Source organism: Elephantulus edwardii, unplaced genomic scaffold, assembly GCF_000299155.1.
Source record: "Elephantulus edwardii isolate Elephantulus edwardi_28Jun2011 unplaced genomic scaffold, EleEdw1.0 scaffold00294, whole genome shotgun sequence".
Taxonomy (NCBI): domain Eukaryota; kingdom Metazoa; phylum Chordata; class Mammalia; order Macroscelidea; family Macroscelididae; genus Elephantulus; species Elephantulus edwardii.
Window position 1 is genome coordinate 1,556,625 of NW_006400044.1, and position 19,261 is coordinate 1,575,885.

Here is a 19,261-nt window from a genome sequence, read left to right on the forward strand (position 1 = left end):
AACAATGAGGAAATCAGGAACATACTGCATTGGAAAAGTCTGCTATCAGAGACCTCTCCACAATACTGAAGAGCAATAATATTTGTAGACCAAGGCAAACCTGATTCAGTCCATGGTATTATGAATCATCTGCTATGTGTCAGATACTGAACAATTAATAAGAATTAAAGAAGAATTGATGGCTTTGAGTTGTGGTACTGGAGAAGAGCACTGAATATCCCATGGAATGCCAAAAGAACAAACATATGTCTTGCAGGAAATGCAAACATAGTACTTCTTGTAGGCAAAGATGGTAAAGTTTCATTTCTCATACTTTGTACCTGAGGATAGTCTTTGGAAGGGAACATCATGCTTGGAAAGGAGGAGGACCCATGAAGGTAAGGGAGACCTCCAATGAGATGGATTGACACAGTGACTGAAGCAATAGGCTCAAGTGTGTCCTGAACGATGGCAGAGATGGCACAGGATAAGACACGGTCCAGGTGTGTTGTTCAGTGGTTCACTTGGAGTTGTACTCACGTTGATAGCACCTAACAGCAACAACAGTATAAACATTTTCCTTCTGTAATTTCATGCCATTAGGTATTTCAGTGGCTTCACAAATTGAGACGAAATGCTGGTTCCACTGTACCATTATATGCTTCAACTCAGTAATATTTATTTAAGAAATTAAATTGTTATTTATTTTGAAAACTAGTAGTTTAAATATCCTAACCAAACTTCAGTTTTATGAAAATTGTCTATATATTGAGTCTGTTGGGAAAAATTTAATGGAATTCTGAAGAGCAGATTTTCTCCTAAAAGGGAAAAAAGGAGATGTCAAGATGCTAAGCAGCTGTTGCCTTTGTATCTTGGAACAAGTGAAGGGAGAAGGAGAATTTAAAATGTAATGCCTGTTAAAGAGGTCTAGAATGATTTCAGACATCCTTTTGTATCTGTTATCTGTCATTAGGAAAATATTTCAGTATACACCATTGACTTCAACTCAGAGATGAGCAGTTTTAGCATGTCATAAATCTAAACCCCAAAGCTATGACATTATTCTTTTTCCTTATATTTAAAAATACTTTTACATGCATGTTATTTTTTTGTACGGTAGGATTGGTGACCCTCCAGCAGGGTTTCAGAGGCAGTAAATCACACAGAAGGAAATTGTACATCCTGCTACAGAACAGCTGGTGGGTTTGAACTTCATGCCTTGAGATGGCAACACATGCGTAGAGATTACAAATTTTACTTTAAGTAAAAATTAGTATGCTATAAATGATTTCAAGCATCATTTTTAAGAAAAACAACTTTTTATTGAGATTTGTTGAAAGTTAACATTGAGCAATTTAGTTTTTCATTCAACAATTTATTTTGCTTAGTGACATTGATTGCTTTACCTGCAATATAACAAAATTATTCTAACCTCCTCCCTATATTCACCTTTTGGATCTTCCCCTCTCTGCTCTCCCTTTAGTTCTGAACTTTATCTGGGCAAATGCTGATATTTTTGTTACTTTGTTGTTGTTTTTTTAAAGGAGTGCATAACTCTTTGGTGGTCTAGTGTTAATTGTTTCATCCACCAGCTTCTCCACAGGAGAAAGATGGGCAATCTCCTGCAATTTATAGCCTCTGAAAACCGCTAAGGGTTAGCTATGAGCTGGCTCCAACTTGACAACGCATAACAAGGACTAATAGTAAAATTCAACTCGACAGCACATGACAACAACTAATAGCCAAGTCTACAAGAAACCTTTGCATCATATTTTGACTTTTAACAACTCTGTCATTGAAAGTTCTTAGAGAAAAGCATATATATAAATATATATAAAATTTACTAGCAAATTGTTTTCTATCAAAGGATGGGGGTTTGTTCCACTCTAACAAAGTTTTTCTCATTTTATTCTTTATATACATACTCAGATATTATCCAAATGGTAAAAACAAACACACAAAACCTTCAAGCCAGATCATTTAAGAGTTGTTTATCTGATGTGTGAAAAACATATCCTGTTAAAGACAGATGCTCAAAGTTTTAAATAAAGGGTAAATTTTGCTCGTTTTGTAGTATTCTGTGCTAGTGATTTGGATAACATTTGACCAAAAATCTTTTGTTTTGTTGTATATAAGATATTAATGACTTTATAGCATGAACATACCATGGCCCTCCAAAAGAGCAAACAGATCTGTATTGGAGAGGGTGAAACCAGGTTTCTCCTTGGAGGCTAGAATTTTGAAGCTCCGTCTTACATACCTTTGGCATGTGGCCAGGAGGAACCGATCCTTCAAGAAGGACATTATACCTGGAAGGGTGCAGGGACAGTGCAAGAGAGGAAGATCCTGGGTGAGATGAATTGATACTATAAATGGGGCAGTAAGGTTAGGTGTGTCGAAGTCAGTGAGACTGGCTTAGGATAGGATGGGCTTCAGAGCTATTATACCAAGTCACTATGAGTTGTAGGCAACTTTATAGCACAACAAAAACAACTTGCCTATCATCTACACATGTTGCCATCTATATCATAACTTGTTAATGCCTTATTTCCAAAGTATATTCAAAGGAAGTTGTAAGGACATGTTGTTATTGTTAAGTGTCATTGAGTTGCCTGCGACTCTTAGCGACCCTGTGTACAACAGCTCTAAATCCTGCTCTATCCTGTTCCAGACTTATTATCTCTGATACACCTACCCCTATTACCCCAATCACTGAATCAATCCATCTCATCAAGAGTCTTCTTCTGTGCTGTCCCTCCACCCTCCCAAATATGATGTCCCTCTCCAAGGACTGATCCCTATTTGCAACATGTCCAAAGTATGTCAGATGGAGCTTCAGAATCCTTTCCTCCAAGGAACAGCCTGGCTTCAACCTCTCCAGGACAAAGTTGTTTATTCTCCTAGCAGTCCATGGTATGTTCATTATGCTTCTCCAGCAACACGGCTCAAAGGCATCAATTCTCCCTCTTTCATCCCTAGCCATTTTCTAGTTCCTTGGTGCATAGCAAGTAATCACAAAGACCATGGCCTGTATCAGTCTCCAGATTGACATCATTGCTCTTCAGTACTTTGGAGAGGTCTCTAACAGCAGACATTCCCAATACAATTTGTCTTTTACTTTCCTGGCTGTTGGTACCAAGAGTATTGATCATAGAGCCAAACAAACTGAAGCTGCTAACTGTCTCAGTCTCTTCACCATCTATCATAATGCTGCCAGTCAACCCAGTGATAAAATCTTTGTTTTCTTGATGTTGAGCATCAATCCATATTGAAGGCTGCAGTCCTTGACCTTCCACAGCAGGTGCTTCAGGTCCTCCTCAGTTTCAGCAAGCAAGACTACATAATCTACATAAGACAAATAGTTGATGAATCTACCTCTGATCCTAATGCCACAACTCTCATAGAGCCCAGCCTCCCGGATAATCTGTTCCACTTATAGATTAAAAAAGATATGCAGATAGGACACATCCTTGACACACACCCCTCCCAGTTTCTAACCATGCAGTGTTTCTTTGCTTTGTTCTGATGACTGTCTCCTGGTCCAAGTATAGGTTTCACATAAGTGCAATCAAGTCTTCTGGGATTCCCATTCTTCTCAGAGTCAGCCAGAGTTTGTTGTGATCTACACAGTCAAATTATTTGCATAGTTAATAAAACACAGATAGACATTCCTCTGGTTTTCAGCTAAGATCCATCTAACATTAGCTATTATATCCTTAGTATCACAGCCTCTTCTAAACCCAGCCTGCACTTCAGGCAGTTCTCTATTGATATGCTGTGCTAGTCATTACAAGATAAAAATATAATTTGGCGGATATTTATTTTTTTTATTTATGATTGGTTTTAGAATTGCTGCTTAGTTTATATCAGTTCAAGTTCAATGTATATGGATATCATATAGAGTTGAATTAAAGTAAGAATGACTATGCATCTTTGAGAAATTGTTTGATAGGAAATGTGTTATTCAACAACATTTTTTGGAAATCTTTGGCATATGATGCAAACAGGTATTAGAGATTTTGCTTTTCTGCTGAGGGATGCATCAAGACTAATTTGATAAAGAAGCTTGCTTTCTTTTAAGTGTAGTCATTTACTCAGCCTGTTCCGCTCCTGCAGATAGTGTAACTTTAAGTGATTAAAGTGTTCACAAGTGCAAGAGGGATACAGTATGTGTGTGGGTGTGAGCACAGTTAAACAAAAAAATTCAACAGCACTAAACCACCTTCTCTTCCAATTTCTTTCAAAGTGTAACAAAGTAGATCTCCTAGGAGTGCCTTCTCATTGTGTGAAGGAAATAGCCTCCTTTGTTAGAACAAATTTAGCATAAACATGTTTAGGGAAGACCACATTATATAGTTCTCTTAATCCCATTCATCCTTGGGCAAGCGCGTGCTTGTGTGTGTGTGTGTGTGTGTGTGTGTGTGTGTGTGTGTGTGTGTCTATAGCCTGCAGTGCTTTTAACAGAAATAATATTCCCTCAATTCAAGACATCTCATCCACCTTAATTAAGCCTTAACTTGTAATTTGTAGTTAATAATGCCCTCACTGTAATATCTAGGAAAGTTACAGAGAATATATGCCTAATATTTTTAATTAATGTTACTCACAGCTTTCAAGTCAGCCCCTGATGTAGGGCTGCACTAAGCGGTAGTGCTGTTGTGATCCATGTGGTTTCCACAGGTTAATTTGTGGATGTAAATCTTGGTCTTTCTTCATAGCTTTAGTCTGGATGTTCTGCTGCAAACTAACTGTTTAGAATCACTGTTTAGAATCACTGCCACATGACATTTGAGGACTGATAATAGCAGCACATGAAATGCATCAGCCAGTAGTCCAGTTTGCTTCTCTTCCTTCATCAATGGTAACAGTTCTATCACTGTTGTCATAAATCATGGAAAATATTTGCATTTTGATTATATTTATTCTTTTTAATTTTTTTATTCTTTTTATTATTTGTTGTGTGTACCGTCAAATCAGATCTGACAGGTACAGGAGGAGATTGCTCCTCCTTCTCCAGCAGAGCATCTGGTGTATTTGAACCACATACCTCTGGAATTGCACTGCAGCTTCTTGCCACTAGGACACCAGAGCTCCCTTGTATTTGTTATTATTTTTAAAAACCAGTAATACACATGTTCTAGGGGAGAGTTCCATGTCTCAAGGACTTCAAGCCCTGTGTTCATTACTGTGATTTCTAGATTGTTGGTCCACCTTCTATGAATCTGCTAGATTGAAGTTTAAGTTTGTAATCCTTCTTTCACTCTAGCCTTCAGAAGTTCTAACAGCAGTATGGTGGCTAAGTGGGTGGGGAGTTGAGCTGCCAAACCCAAAGGCTGGAGGTTCGGATCCACCAGAAGCTTGATGGGACAACAATGGACAATATACTCCCATATAATTACAGTCTCTGAAAACCCACTGTTCCAGCTGTGCATTGGTTCCAACTCAACAGCAATGAGTGATTAAGTGAGATACTCTCTGAAGAAATTACTCCAGTGCTCAGTGTCTGAGTTTTCCATCTACTGAATGAACTCTTTATGTTCTTAGTATTGCTGTATGTATGATTCTAGTCACCCATAATCAGATCTTCGACCTCCTTGTATTAACTATGTTTAGCACACATGTGTAAAAGGAGAAAGACAATACTTAAAATTCAGGGAGGTAATGGTAATAATATACAATGGACTGCTAGTAAAACAAACAGGTTCGTCCTAGAGAGAGTGAGACTAGGCTGCTTCTTGGAGGCAAGGATTCTGAACCTATGTCTGACATACTTTGGACATACTGCAAGAAGAGACCAGTCCTTGGAGAGGGACATCACACTTGGAAGGGTGGAAGGTCAGTGCAGGAGAGGAAGACCCTCAATGAGATTCATTGATTCAGTGACTGGGGTAACAGGGGTAGGTGTGTCAGAGACAGTGAGATTGGCACAGGATAGAGCAGGGTCTAGGGCTGATGTACATAGGGTCCCTATGACTTGACAGCACATAACAACAACAATAACAATAGTGGTAATAAGAATTAAATACGATAATACAAGTATGCATGGCTTACTGTCCAGGATATGGTCTTTGAAATAAGATACTCTATGGTAATGACATTTGTATGCCTGTATATAATATGGTATTCCCATAACATCCAGGTCATACAAAATCTGAGGCCACGTGGCTTTTCGGAAGCAGTGATCTGGAGCCTCGGCCACTGATGTCTCTTTAGCTATGTTCTTCAAGATTGACCTCTTTTCTGCTGGCAAAGCACACCAAACTGGGATGGAGGTGGGGGACTGAGGAGTGTTTGTTCCCCCCCTCCCACCGGTGGCATTGATGCCCTTCCCCACTTCAGCTGCTGCTGTCTGGGTGAGAACCTGAGCTGATAGTTATGGCTGCAGCCCTGTGAAATGAAGGGACTTTTATGTTGAGACTCATACTTCTTCATACCCTGAGGACAGGTGTTCATGCCCTTGGATAGGCTTGGAGAACATAGTATTGGTAAGGGATAAACGAGAACCTCCTTTTAGCCCACTATTGCAGCCTCTCATCACAAGGGACACTCCCTGCAGCCTGCAGCCTCCCAAGACCCTGCTTTATCCTCATGGTCATTAACAATGTGCATGATTCCCTCAGCCCAAAGGTGCTTTCCCAGCCATTGCTGGAGGAGGACATACTCAGCCACGACTGAAAGAATACTTCTTGTCTGAATAAAGCATCTTCCTAGCTAGACAGGACTGAAGAGCCCAGATAAGCCTTTCCCTGAAGACCTGAGGAAGTATTGGGGAAGAGCTTTGGCTCAAAGATCAATTTGAAGTAGCCCTCAACAAACCATGAGAGGTGCCCATCACATGATGTGACCCTCCTTCCACAGAGAGCCCAGAAAATCAGCAACAGTCCACTAGGTGGTCCTGGGTAGTGGCTTTAGCCTGGGTATGGGGTTTAGGGATACCTCTGCAAGACCTGAGGCAAGAGCTACAACTCCCTCTTGTTGAATAATAAATAGCTCATTTACTGGAGTGAGAAGGGCTGCTCCTGCCATGACTACAGTAATTGCTTCCATTGATGGTCTGGCCTTTTACAGTACTGCACATTGTGGATGAGAAGCCATGGGACAGTCACCAGAGGCAAGGCCATTAGCTCACACCTGCATATCTACAATGGCAAGAGGTGTTGCCCGTGCCTTGTACGTTGCCAAGCTAGCATCCAGAGCTCTTACCTTGCGTAACACTAGCAACTGCATCTGAATAAGAAGCCATACACCTGCCCTCATGTGGAGGCCCATCCTCATCAAGGACCAGTGCACCCACACAGCCAAGAAGCCATTATTAATGCTACCAACATGGCAAGGTTGTTCTCATTCTTCATAGTCACCTGGGGACTGACATGGGTGAGAAACCTTTTGTCTGCAGATCCTGCTGTAAGGCCTTCAGCCAGAGCTCTCAGTTAATTCAGCCCCACAGGCCCCACTGTTGGGAGTAGGCGGGGCAGGCAGATAAGAACATAAAGGGATACCTGACTATGTTGAGATTCCAGAGGGCTCCTGCCCACCCACATTCCTACATTACCACCCAATTTTGCATGCCCCGTGTCCTCAGTACATCTTTTTCTTGTTGCTGAAGGGGAAAAAAAACAACAAAAACTTATCCACTGTGTGGTGTGTAGCCTTGTCCACATGGATATTGTACAGTGCATACCTGTACTTGGTACATGGTGTAGCAACTAAAATAGAAAAAAGCCAACCAAGTCTTGTTTCATTATCATCATTGTTACCACTCTGTATTCTCTGGAAATAGCTACAATTATCTCCTACTGGAGGCATTAGTGGCTCGGTGTTAGAGTTTTCATCTTCCATGACTGACATTCAGTTTTGTTCCATGCATCACATGTGGGATCACTGCTTGTCTGTAGTTGTTGTTGTTGTGTGCTGTGGAGTGGGAACCGACTCATAGCTGACCCTTGAGTGGGTGTTCAAAGGTGGTAAATCACACAAGATTCGACCACTCCTACCAGGCCACTAGTGTTGCCTGCTCATCCATTTATGGGGAGCAATTTGCTGTGATGATACCGAACAGGTTTCAGCAGTGTTTCCAGACTAATGACAGCTAGGAAGAAAGAACTGGCCATGTGCTTCTGAAATGATCCAGTGAAATGCCGTGATTTACCACAGTCTGAGCATGGGAATGCCCCACGTCTGGAAAACATACTGTTCCTTATTTGCCAGTTTGCCACAACTGGGGACTGCCTACTAAGCAGTCACCAAAACCAGTCTTTTTTGAGTTCCTCGTTTTCCAGCTCCTACCAAGTTATCTTCTATTTATTTGTAGTTTTTGACGAAAGAGGAACCTACGTTTAAGGTGACAGATTGTACTGTATTGATTCATATAAGGAATAATCAATCTTCAGTTTAATGTATCATTAATTTATTTTACTTGGAATATAGATTTAACTTTGTAAAATAATATTAAACCTGGATAATAAAGTTAATATCTATGCAGTAATTTTGCATATGCATAAGACGTAAGAGTTCTGGAGATCCAAGATGGCGGCAGAGACAGTGTGGTGAGCTGCGGTAGTAGTGAACCACTTAATTAAAGCAGGGCCATTATGGCCTTCCACAGACTTCAGCTTATTGATAATTGAACACGTAAACAGTTGATGACTGGCCCTCAGTGAAGACTGAAGCTCAACAACAGGAATTCAAGGATTCCCAAGGAGAAATGGGTGAGTCTCGTGGCTCCCTCCCCTCCCCTCAGAGCCCTTACCACACCGCACAGCCTGCAGCTCCATGAGGCTTCCACAGCCTGAACGAATGGATTCCCTCACCCAGGATGGATGCTGGGCACCGACCCTCCTCAGGACTGGTACAGTGAAGCCACCACACTGCCGCAAGGTGGTCTTGTACTGGAGAGAATTCTTGGAGCCAGGATGGCGGCTGTGGGGGAAGCGGGTGCCTCCGGCTGCCTGGACAAGAGGGGCCGCACACCCCCCGAGCGCCCGTGCGGAGGGGTGGGAGGGTGCGCCCCCAACGGCTGCCTGCGCTGAGGGGGCCGCGCACCTCCCGCAGGCCTCCCATGCTGGGGGGGGGTGCCCACCCAGCTGGCTGCCTGAGTAGGAGGTGGGGTATGGGATGCATGCCCGTCATCTGCAGGTTTGGGTTTCCTTGGACAGGCCAAAGAAGATGATTACCTATGCATTGGAAAGGCCAAAGAGGATGATTACCTATGCATTGGAAAGGCCAAAGAGGACAATTACCTATGCATTGGACAGAACAAAGAGGACGATTACCTATGCAATGGATTGCTGAAAGTCACTGTGAGTCTGATGACCTTAACAGTGGCAGCATGCACAAGAGGACCAACATCCTAAATGCACCACATATTTTGTTCTGTTGAATGCTTCTGCCAAAAGATGGTTAGACCTGGGGGGAATCTGTTCACAATTCTCAGGTTCCCTTTATCATATATAAAGGGGGAGGGCAGTGACACCTACTTCAAAATATAGTATGACCACTTATGGGGGGGGTAAAAGTGGCAGTGCTGGAATTGGAAACACTATCCCTGACCACAGAGTCCTCAGTCAGGTGAGGGGACCAGACTGGGGTAGGGGCAATTGGAGGGGGAGTATACCAGCCAGCTCCTGAGGGTGTTGCCCTGCTCGGGATGGGCTGCCCTCGGCCCCCGGCCCGGGGCGAGCCGTCGCGGCCCTCTGCCCGGGGCGGGCTGCGCTCGGCCCCCGGCTTGGGGCGAGCCGTCGCGGCCCTCAGGGTGAGCTACTCAGTCCCCAGATTGTGCCATCTGACCCCTGGGTGGGGAAGGAGAAGAAAAAAAAAAAGAATGCCTAGGTTGTCCAGAGAATGATACCTAGGCCACCTTCTGCCACCCTCCCCCCCCCAGTAAACCTGAAAGCAACACCCTCAAAGCCCTTCTATTTGTAACTCACAAGTTTGTTCTCTCTAGGTTTGCTCCCTTTCCTATAGGTAACCTTAACTCTCAGTTTTACTCCAGAATTGACCCTGAACCCAGTGCCAGTGACAAAAAGGAAATACAACTGACAGCTAAGGAAGCAAAGGAGGATGGAGCCACTGGGTTCAACCAGCCATCCCCACTGGACCCACCTGCGAAAATACTTTGCAGTCCAGAGGGGAGCAAATGACAGGAAAATATCTACTAACAGAGCAAGAAGGCAAGCAGCTGTAACCCAAGACCACCAGTAAGGTGATAAAGCGTCCTCCCTTCCCCCCTTTACATCTACGCCCCTGTTCAGCATGAAGAAACCGGAGAGTCGGCATCCAATTCCCAAATCAATAAGACAGTTGGCTTAATTACTTTTGGAAAGTGCTTGTCATTCCTCTGTAGCATCTGGTCCCCACTGGACCCTCATCATTTCCTTCACCTGCTCCCCCCACCGACCAAACTGTGCAGCTCTGCAACTGCATCCTGGCCCATCCTCACCCTTCTGCCCCCAACCCTCACCTCCTTGTACCCCCAATATGTTTTTCCCAATAAAAAAATATTTTAAAAAAAGACGTAAGAGTTCTAGGTTTGTCTGGCAGTAATTATTTTCTTAAACTCTAGCATTTATCTTAGTGAATTCACTGAGTTAACTTCCTACAGTAGTATAACTATGCCTTTAATTTTCTTTTGTTATAAATGTATCTGGTTACTTATTTTATGCGTACTCTCCAAATTATTGAGGAGTAATGATGTCAGTTTGAGGACTAAGGTGCGTCTGATTCAGGCCATGACCTTTCCCATCATTTGCTATGCATCTGAGAGCTGGATGATGAATAAAGATGACAGAAGAAGAATTAATGCCTTTGAGCTGCTGGACTGGCAAAAGAAGTAACAAATAAATCTCAGAAAGGGCACGCCAGAGTGCTCTTTGGAGGCAAGACTTATGAGGCTTCACCTCACATACTTCAGTCATGTTGCAAAGAGAAGCTATTTCTTGGAGACGGACATGATGCTCAAAAAGGTAGAGGGTCAGCAAAGGAGAGAAAGAGTCTTTACCAAGTGGATTGGCACAATGACTACTGCATTGGGCTCTACTGTGTCAGGAAGTGTGAGGATGGCATAGGATAGAATAGGGTCCAGATCTGTTGTTCATAGGTTCACTAGTGGTTATAACTCAACTTGAAGACATCTAGCAATATAACAATTAACAGACTGTATATATAATTCTTATGTTCAAAGTGTGACATGGGACTTTATAGTAAGTTTAAAATATTATTCTATTATAAAATTCCACAATGATCTTTTTCTTATGAATTTGGTTTTGCTAGTGTCCAATCCTGTACTCTCAAGGCATTGTGTTACAGTGTTAGAGGAAAATATAATTTGAGGCTTCTACTCTTTCAAAACGTACTTAATGAACTGTTCAGTAAAAGCCAGGAGACATTGCTGTATCTGCATAGTGATATTGGAACTTTAACTTTTTAATCAGAAGGCTATTTGGCTTTATTTAAGAAATGATATATGTTGTTATCTAGTGTAAAATTTATGTTACAGATTTATTCAAGAGTATAGCAGCACGTGTATTTTCTCCACTACCTTCTTTATACCTGCTTCAAAAAAAGAGGCGTTTTCCTTATGTTGTGAGAAAGGAGAATGTATATATTTTTTTTTAATTTTTGAGATAGATTCTTAGTAAATAAAGACTTATGGAAAAAATATTAACAGTTCACCAATATCACTGAGGTGTGATTTAAAGTCAGAATTTTGACATTTGAGAGCTAGAAGAAAGTTAGGTCGTCTCTTTATATTTGTGTGTGAATTTGTTTGTTGCTAGTGGTAACTATAGAGAATTTTTCCCCCCAAATAGCACCCTTTTAATAACAATGTTCTCCCCAAATATACTGTGGCACAGCTTTAAACTTTATTAAGACTGTCTTGGACTCCCCCTTCTTCTCCCTGAGTAAAAGGAAGAAAAGTTTGGCAGGCTCCATGCTGTGCATTTGATTGATGTCCAGAACATCTGAAGGACTTTTGTGTCCTGCCCGCTCTCTGTGAGTGCATAATGTGTGAATACTTAAAGAAGGTCAGCCCTTATCACATGTAATCTAGGCCTGAAAGCAGATCAACAGTGACAGTCATACCCTGTAAGTAAGAACACAAATCATCCTCTACATGCTTTAGACAAGTTGTGGGATATTTTTCCCCACTCTTTTTACCCCGTCCCACTCATGGGGTACCTTGGCAGAGCAATAAAAGCAACGCGAAGACGTGCTTAGAATAATATGTCACTCGTTCGAGGGAGGAAGGGTTTGTTTATTTGTAATGATGTGATGGTCTTTCAGTGAGCAGCTGAAGGGAGCTTTGGGTTGTTAATGACTAGCGATGTGGAATGCTGCAAATTAGAACAGAGTAAGGAGGCAGAACAGCCTGAAAGCGGGCTGAAGTTGTGGCATTTATGAACTCCAAAGTCAAGAAAAATGTTTTTGTATAGTTGAGTTCTATTGTTTGTTTCTTCCCCTCATACCACAGTGACTTGTAAGTCACTATGTAAGCCTCTAGCTAAAGATCGGAATCATAAAATGAATTAGTGGGTTAGCAGATACGGTTACAAGTGCACTTGTCTATTTTTGGTACACCATGTATGAAAGTTTTAAAAATATTTTAGTATTTTAAGTTTTGTATGGTGCAGTAAATGATTGCTTTTTTATTTGCCATGTTTCACTTTTAAAAAGTAAATTTTGTCCTCAACAATGTAAGTGGTATGCATATATAATAAAACTAGTAAATATGATAAAGATTTTTTTGCAATGTGGACAACTGGAATATTTTCTAAGATATTTTTGCTCACTCTTTGCAAATTTTACTGATATCCTTGGAAGTATAGTCAGCGAACTGCATAGAGTAGTTGAAATCCGTGCACTCTGAATGGAAAAATCAGTCTCCACAAGTGAAGCGTGGCTACCCATGTGTATAGGATGAAATCAAGCTTTGCAATTATGAAACAGCAGAATCTTCCCACCTTCTTTCAGTCTACTTTCTCACACTCATTCTCCTGCTTTCTGTGCATATCCAGCTTTTCATGTTCTCTGCAAACACTGCTCTTTTTCATACTCATAAATATCTGCACTCTGTTCCCTTTGCTTAGGTTTCCATTGCCCTCTCTTCATCCAGTGAATTCCTCCTGCTTATCTCTGAAGACCTTGTTCAAATGCCTCTGCCTTGCAAGTCAGCTTCTCTCCCTCAGTCAGAACTAATCCTTGTTCATCCCCTGTGCTGACCGTGCTTCCTCAGTATAGCACTTACTGTTTAGCATTGTCATTATTTTCTTTGATTGCCATCTGTTACTATTAGGTAATAAGCTTTGTCTTGAAGTCAAGGATGGTACCTTTTAAAGTATTTTCATTTCCTGTTCACTAGACACCATCCACTATATGCAGAGACAGTGTTAATGTTTGTGAACTGTTTTGTGTGCACAGATAAAACTAGGAAATCCTTGACTCCCCTTTGCATTTCTTGAGCTTTTCCTTTTTTATGAAATAAGTTTTAAAAATGATATAAATATATAGATGGCCTCATAATTAGATTTTTTTTCTGTATAGTTCTCTTTAGCTATTTAATGAGTTGTTAACTGGGTAAAAAGGGAACTTGATAAATTAAGTTTACCATAGTAGCAATGTTTTAAATTTTTTGTTTAATATAAAACCTACTCTGTGTACTTGTTTTAAAGATACTATTCTTTTAGACAGGGACAGTTTGTCAGAAATGACATCGTGACTTGTTACAGTAGAGAACCCTGTTATGAACAAGGATATTCATGAGGAGGCAGGAGGGTGATTAGTGACTTGTCAGGAAATTGCTGATCAGATTTTGATATCCGCTGATGTTATGGCCACTGTATTTAGTACATTATATTTACTTAATTGTTTAATCCATACCACAACTTTTATTGTCTTCTACTGTGCAAACAGTAGGATAGAGTGTAAGTGTAGATTTCCCTAGATTATCAGATAGGATAAAGAAGGCTATTTATACTTTGTAACTGTTTAAAAATCTCGAATGTTCAGGTTTGTGTAAGAAATCTATTGATTATATACGTTGTTGTTGTTGTTGTTGTTGTGTCCCATTGAGTCAGAACCAACTCATACCTTACCCTCTGGTGGGTTTTCAGAGGTAGTTAATCACACAGGAGGAGACTGCCCACCCTTCTTCCGTGGAGCCATTGGTGGCCTCTAACCATGTGCTTTCAGCATTGCGGCACAGCTCTTTGCCACTAGGCCACCTGCTCGTATTTGTGTTATTGTCTGTCTCTCCTCTTACATTGTCTTTCTCTCATGTGAAAATTTCAAACTGCTGCTTTTTTTTTAAGGCTTCCATCACCATTTCCTTTAAAGTCTCATATGGGTGTAAACTAAGTTGCAAAGTTAAGTTGGCTATGCTCAGTAAGTACAATCTAAGGAATATCTCATAAATAAAGGTAAATATACTTTTTTCTGGTTGATTTTGTTGTGTATTAATGAGTAATTGAAGTAATATGTATCTGGAGCTGTTTAGTGACTCAGTTGTGATAACATCACAAGAAAATATTAAACCCAGAATTTTCACTCTCATCTCCATTGTTTTAGTACACTGTGGAGTTGATAAAATTAATAAAACAGTTGATAAAAATGGATGCAAACAGTGGCCAGACTGACATATAATAATGTGAGGAGGTTAAATTCTTCCGTAAATATATCAGTTTTCTGATCTACACAGTAGCTATCGTATTAGTTTTTAGAGTCCGTTGTTGTTGTTATGTGCCATCGAGTCGTTTGCGACTCATAGTGACCCTCTATGTACAACAGCCCTAAACCCTGCTCTATCCTGTGCCAATCGCATTGCCTCTGACACACCCATCCCGAATAACCCAGTCACTGAATCAATCCACCTCATAGAGGGTCTTTCCCTCCTGCGCTGTCCCTCTACTCTACCCAGCATGATGTCCCTCTCCAAAGACCTGTCTATCCTTGCAACATGTCCAAAGTATGTCAAACGAAGCCCCAGAATCCTTGCCTCCAAGGAGTAGCCTGGTTTAACCCTCTCTAGGATGAATCTGTTTGTTTTCTTGACAGTCCATGGTACATTCAATACTCTTCTCCAGCACCACAGCTCAAAGACGTCAATTCTCCTTCTATCCTCCCTAGTCATTGTCCAACTCTCTGATGCATAACAAGTGATTGCAAAGACCATGGCCTGTATCAGGCGCACCTTCGTCTCCAAAGAGACACCGCTGCTCTTGAGTACTTTAGAGAGGTCCCTAACAGCAGTCTAGGAGTCTGAAATCTGGCAGACCTTTGGCGGCTTAGTGGTAAGGGGTTGTGCTATCAAATGAAAGTGTGTGGTTTGAATCTACCCCAGGAGGAAGAAGAGCAATCCCCGCCTGTGCAATTACTGCCCATGAAGACCCGATGAAGGGTCTGCTAGGGGTCAGTCCTGACCCAGTGGCACACAGCAACAAGAATAATCTGAGATTTGGACCCACAGTGGGGTTGTTGGCTAAGTGTTACATTGTTAACCCAAACATAGGCAGTTTGAAACCATTGACCGTGGGATGAAGGTGAGACAGCTTTGTCTCAGTAACATTACAGCCTTAGAAACCTTAAGGAGAGTCATGAGATGAAATCAAGAAGCATGGCAGTGGGTTTCATTTTGTTTTAGCCTTAGTGGCGTAACACAAAGGTGGTACTTTTCTGGTGGTTCAAATGCACTTTCTGCTCCATAGACATACATACACTCTTTGAAAACCTATTGGAGGGTAATGTGTGAGTCTGTTCTAACTTGAGGGTAATGAGTTGGGTTGTATCTGAAATTTAATTGTTCATTGTATAGCATATCTTTCCAGTTGTCATTGAGTATATGTTGTTGCCATTGAGTCACCCGCAACCCATAGCAACCCATAGCAACCCATAGCAATCCTATATCAAGCATATAGTAAACATTATATTGAGCATATGTTGTTGTGATGTTGTTAAGTACCATCGAGTCATAGATGACTCATAGCAACCCTAAGAATGAAAGACACTTGTATAACTTTCATCATTGCTCCAAGATCATAGAGTTTCCAGAGGCAAGCCATTTCAGAAGTGGATGCCACTCCTGTTTCCAGGCTTGTTTTAATTGGGGAGCTCCACCAAACTCTGTTCACCCTGGTAACCATTATCGCGTTTGACACATCAATGTCACAGTGGTCATCTTCATAGAAACCATGAGTTACCTCTGTACAGCAAATGGACAGACCAGGGCTATACCACTTAGAAGAATGTTTGACCAAAAACAATTAAAACCAGGCCTGAAGGCCGCAGATTAAAATCACATACCTTTGGTTTGGTAGCATCACTTTGTATCCATGAGGCCCACAGAGCCTTCTCTCCGTTGTGGCATTATATAGTAAATGTTAAATTCAAATTTTTTAATAGGACTATGCCTTGAATTCCTTAATATTACTGATTTAAAAAATAGAAGCTCTATTACCAAAATGTTTGGCCAAGTGGAAACCTCTCTACACATTTCTAATCTAAATTCCGCCCCTTGCCACATAGATAGAAACAGAGGTTCAGAGATTCATTCTACATGTTGAAATCCTGAATTTTTTTCTAATTCTCCAGTTAGTGAATTGTTCAGAAGCCTTTAGCTATTTTTATAATATGAATTCTAAACTCCATAACTTACATTCAAAGTCCTGCCCAAACTAATTCTTCTCTGTCTAGCTTCATCACCAAACATTTACTAATATGACTTTTCTGTTTGAGTTAGATTTTTCTTCTCATGTATTTGCACAAATGAAATATTTTTGCCTTTAATTCTGGTTCATATATTTTCTTCCACGTACCCTCTCCAATTTTTCCCTTTTTGAAGATTGAACTTATCAATGATTTCATCTTAGTTGGAACTACAATCAACACCCTTGGTACTAGCAGTCAGGAAATCAAGAGATATATTGCACTGGGAGAGTCTGCAGTCAGAGACCTTTCCAAATTATTGAGGAGCAATGATACCAGTTTGAGCACTAAGGTGTATCTTGATTCAGGCCATGGTCTTTCCAGTCACTTGCTATACATCTGAGAGCTGGACAATGAATAACAGAAGAATTGATGCCTTTGAGGTGTGATTTTGGAGAAGAGTACTGAACATCCCATGGAATTCCAAAAAAACAAGTATGTCTTGGAGAAAGTGCAGCCAGAGTGCTCCTTAGAGACGAAGATGATAAAGTTTTACCTTACGTACTTCTGACACGTTGTTAGGAGAGGCTTTTTCTTGGAGAGGGACTTCATGCTTGGAAAAGTGGTTGATGAAAGAGAGGAAGACCCTCAACCGGATGGATTGACACTGTGCCTACGGTGATGGACTTGAGCTTGTCAGTAAGTGTGGGGCCTGCACAGGATAGGACAGGGTTCAGATATGTTGTTTACTGGGTCACTATGGGTTGTACTTGACTCAACAGCACCTAACAAAAACAAAACAACAACAACAACCCTCTCCAGCTTGTCTGTTGTTTTCCAGGTTCAATACATCTCTCAGCATCCGGCTTTCCTTTCTAACTTTTGGCCCAGATCAATCGGTATCCTATTCCAATATTTATTTTCTTTTCATTTCATTCGGACTCCCTTCATCTTAAAACGCCTTTGCATTTTTTACTTAATTATTTATATTATTTTTGGCCTGGTGGTATTGAAAAGATTTTCTGTGCATCTACCTGACCTAGCTCACAGTACAAATTCAGGAGTAGTCGATACTGTGAATTGTTTTGAATTAGAATTCTGGTGAGAGAGCATAGATTCTGTTTTTATAGTTGAACCATTTACAGAAGCCCATGTTGGAGACATCCAAGCACTAGGAGCTGTCCCACATTTCAGCTTTTCAGTCCTCTCCCCAGTGCTCAAGGCTGGATTCCAACTTGGCTGTGGATCCGTGGTGGGAATGTGGCTCCGAGCCTAATGAAGAGGGTTTGAACAACAGATTCATTGATTGATTTTATCTATCTTTCCCACATACTTCCCTTCTGTTCCTGATCACTCTTATTAATTTTATTATAGTCTATTTATTTTATTATAATCTACATACCCTTCTTAGCTAGAAAGGATCTGAATAAAGGATTATAAAACACTGTTTTTTAAAACCATCCCCACCTCTGTTTTTTCTGACTAGTAAGTGGCCATTTAGTTCAACAGAACTTAAAATGTTAGTTTATTAAGCTTAATATCGTCTAAAACTTCGTATGTAGTTCAGAAGACTACGTATTATATTTTACCTCACACACAAAGAAGGAATAATTTGACTAGTATTGGTTGTTATTAGTGGTCCTATGGTTGAATCTAGCTCATGTCCTAAGACAGATTGTATTTCAATGACATCTAATGGAATAGTTGTGGGAGGTGCAGGATGGGGGGTGTGTAAGGTGTGCATGAAGGAGTGTGGGTGTGAGTGTGGATGTGCAAGAGAGAGAGAGAGCGCAGAAGCCTGCAGAGATTTTTTTTTTCTCCCTGAAGAAAAAAATTCTTAAAACGATCAAGTAAAAACATAACAGTGCTTTCTTAGAAGATTTGGTCTCATTCTCATAAATCCCTTATCACACATACAATTAGGTTTAGTAATAACTGTGTAAGCTGTCTGTGGGAATTTAGAATCTGTGCACGGACTGACACCTCATTAATCCTTCCTACCTTTCTTCTCATTCACAGTGCCTAAATTAAAAACAACACAACAGATTAAAAAAAAATTGTTAGTGTTGGAAAAAATCACTTTGACTATTGTGAAAAAGGAAATGTTACAAAATAATCATAGTTTATGTTGAGAAAGAATTACTTTTAAAGTCTAAAAATGGTATACTCAATAATGGGGTTATTTACATAATAAAGTTGGTAGCTAATGTTTATTTGTTTTTTCTCTTTAAGAATTTTAAAGCATTAGTTTGGAAGCAGGAGTGACATCCACTTCCTAAACAACATGCCTCTGGAAACTCTATGAACTTTGATAAATGACAATAGTTATAGAAAAGCTTCAGGCCTTTTGTTCATAGGGTCGTTATGAGTCATGCTGGACTAGGCTCAAATGATGGCACTTAACAACAACAACAATAACAATTCTTACTTGAAAGATATATAAAAGATACCTCCTAAATAAGATCCTTTTTTCACATTTCTGCACATTTCTCCTCAGGACATTAGCTTCATTATTTAAATACTGATTGAGTGTGAGAAAATATCTGTAATGTGACACCTGGATATGTTGCAAGATTTCTGTCACTTCCTTAAAGCCAAACTGTATGTATTCTTGTCTTTTTACATGTCATACGGAGTTATAATTCCT

General features: G+C 40.6%; 1 protein-coding gene across 1 annotated transcript in view; it reads left to right on the plus strand.

Annotated features, from left to right (window-relative positions):
- Positions 1-19,261, plus strand: part of BMPR1B (bone morphogenetic protein receptor, type IB) — a 265,052-nt gene that overhangs the window by 67,008 nt on the left and 178,783 nt on the right. The gene's annotated exons all lie outside the window — the stretch shown is intronic.